Here is a 3169-nt window from a genome sequence, read left to right as displayed (position 1 = left end):
GAAAGAAGGAAAAGTTGGTGGGGGGAATCACCTACAAGAATATTTTAGAGAATATTTAACAAAGGCACATTTAAAAATCACCTACATTTTCTACCTTATTTTATTGAGTATCCTTAGATCAATACTTGAACAATAAGGGCAAAAATACATTTAATTATTTTCTTCCCCTTTCAATGAGATTGCTAAATATCCTACTTTGATATGAAAAAATACTTACCTTTTTACTGCACAAAGAAGATGAGTGGAAAGAGAAAATAAAATCCTGTGATGGAGGAGGTAGGAAAGGGACTTGGACACTTCTAATCTACTTAGGAAGGCATTAAGCTCAGCCTCTAGCTTCCTTCCTTCCTTCCCATCTGTCACTGTAATAAGTGGGTGCTTTTGGCTTCATAGAAGTTCCAGGTGTTTGTTATAGGTTGGTACTGGCTGTGTTGACACATTGTGTCCAGTGAATTGATCGGTTACTACTCAGCTGTTTGAACTAATTGAGTTAATTGTCCCTAGTCTCTGGACCTGTATTAAAAGTTATAGATCTGTCACCAGGGAGTTGTTACTATCTTGGCTTTTCTCCTCTGTAAGAGGAAGGGATTGGGTTAGATGAGCTTGAAAGTACCTTTTAGTTCTAACATCTTGTGATTTTATGACTCTTGTAGACCAGCCTCCTTTGGGTAACATTCCTTGTCTGACTTAGATTCTCTGGACGGACATTTCTAATAAGCCTTCACTAAAATCCTAGTCTTCTTCCTTTCATCAGTATTCTTACTGTTCTTTTCTTGGGAACACTAAACATATATAGGCTTCTCCAGTCTTGGTGGGGTTGGAGAACAAACAAATACACTACTTAATTCTGCCATTATCTCAAATTACCCTTCATTTCTTTCTTCCTTTTGATGACCAACTTCTTGAATCCAGGCATTTATTTAATTTGAGTTCTTTTTAGTGGTTGCCTAAATTAAAAGCATTAGTAGCAGGAAAACCATCACACCTAAACAATACTTTATTCCCAAGCACTCACAATCTGGATCACACACTGCAGCCACTCTAAAGAAGAAGAAAGCTTGTAATATGACATAGTCCAGAAAGTATAAGAAACAGGCTTATAACCAAGAATAATCTTCTATAAGAGGAAAAAAAAGGATCTTTGATGAAATAGAGGACTTCTGATGAAAAAACCAGAGCAGAGGAGGAACTTTGAAATACAAACACAGAACTCAAGAGGAAGATAAAAACCATAAACATGAATGATAATAAGGGAATAGTATTTAATTAGGTTTTGGAATTTCTGCACTAAAGGGCACAGATTCCTACGGATGTTCACATGGCTTGTTGAAGTTTTTTTAAAGCCTTGATTGTTGTTTCATGAGAAATTACTTAAAAGTTCTAGTCTAAGGATTTTCATATGTTTTCAGGATCTACTTGCTCTTAGAAACAACATTTACTTAAGCATTTTAAACCATCTAAAAATTAATTTGCTGTTGAAAGGCCTTTATTTAACCTTTTTGGTTTTTCTGCTTTTTTCTAATAATGGGCATAATATTGATATATCCTGAAATCTACTTCAGTGACAGGTGCAAATCAGATAATATGTGAGCTCTTCTATAAACATCAATTTGTTTTATTCTGGAAGTTCTGAACCCAAGGCACTACCATCTAAGCTGAAAGAGCTCTCAATCAGATTCATCAGAAACAGTGCAATGTGGTACAAAACTATAGTGCAAAATGTGAAAAAAATTGCAAATGGCAGGAGAGACTGTATTTACCTATGTTATAGGTAAATAACCTATATTATCTGTTGAATTCCTATCCATCGTTTAAAGCCCAACTCAAACATTACCTTTCCCCAACCCCATCCTGAATGACCCTCTTCCTCAGACCTCCCATAATACTTTACTTTGCAATTCTCTAATGTACTTTTGTAGTATTTGTATTCCAATTGTGTATGTTTGTCTCTAATTCCAAACTAGTCTGAAAACTCCATGAGAACAGTGAGGGACTATGTCTCATATAAACTTTGTTTCTTCCTTAATTCTCCATATAACAAGATGTTAATTGGCAAATGTTCATTGAATCCTTGATTAAATGAAATAAAAATTCCTGGTCTAGCCTTGAAGGCCCATCACAGGATGACTATAAATTACATGTAAGCTTATCTCCTACTCTCCTTTGCAAATTGGTCAACTTATCATTACTTAAAATCCATTCTGTACATTTCCAACTCCATACTTTCGGTTATTCTCCCAACCTGGAATATTCTTGCCTCCACTCCAGCCCCATTCTCAAATTATTAACATCCTACTTTATGCTATAAGGTCCAGAACTGCTCCCCCGCCTCTGAGCCCATCCATGAAGACTTCCTGATTTCCCTGATTTTAAGTAATTTCTTGCCCTGATGGATTTCTGTAGCCCTTCTTCTTATGATCATTTATGATAGTTATATATGAGTGGTTCTCAAACTTTTTGGTTTCAGGATGCCTTTATACACTCTTAAAAATTGTGGAAGACCCCAAAGATCTTTTATTTATATTGGTCATATCTATGAATATTTACTTTATTAAAAATTAAAACATGTAACATTTTAAAAAATTCTTAATTCATTTAAATAAGCCATTACATGTTAACAAATAACAAAATTTTATTTGAAAATGTACTTTCTAAAACACAAAAAATTAGCAATGAATAGCGTTGTTTTACACATTTTTTAACAAATTTCTTTACTGTTTGGCTTAATAGAAGATAGTTTCTCATATCTGCTCCTGTTTTGATGTCTTTTTGGTTGAAATATAGGAAGAAAATTCACACACACAATTTGACAAATAGGAAGATAATATTTTACTATGATTATGAAAATAGTTTGGACCTTGTGGTCCCTCTGAAAGGGTCTTGGTGACATCCAGGAGTGCGAGGATCACACTTGGAGAACTGCTGTCATATACTGTCTTGTATCATAGATGTGCCAATTTATTTCTTGAATTGTTTGTAAACTCCTGGAAGACAGGTTGCATCTTATTTATTTTTTTTTTTGGTATCTTTCATAGCACCTTGCCTTGCATCCATTTTCATATGTATATGTATAAAAGAACCTAATGAGTAAAGCCATTCAATTAAGTGGTTTTAAAATTTACTCCACATAGTGGAGCAGGTTTGTGTGTGTAGGTAGGCTGGAAAGAAC

The sequence above is a fragment of the Notamacropus eugenii genome, chromosome 7 (assembly GCF_028372415.1).
Source record: "Notamacropus eugenii isolate mMacEug1 chromosome 7, mMacEug1.pri_v2, whole genome shotgun sequence".
NCBI classification, from domain to species: Eukaryota; Metazoa; Chordata; class Mammalia; order Diprotodontia; family Macropodidae; genus Notamacropus; species Notamacropus eugenii.
This window is presented reverse-complemented; position numbering follows the sequence as displayed.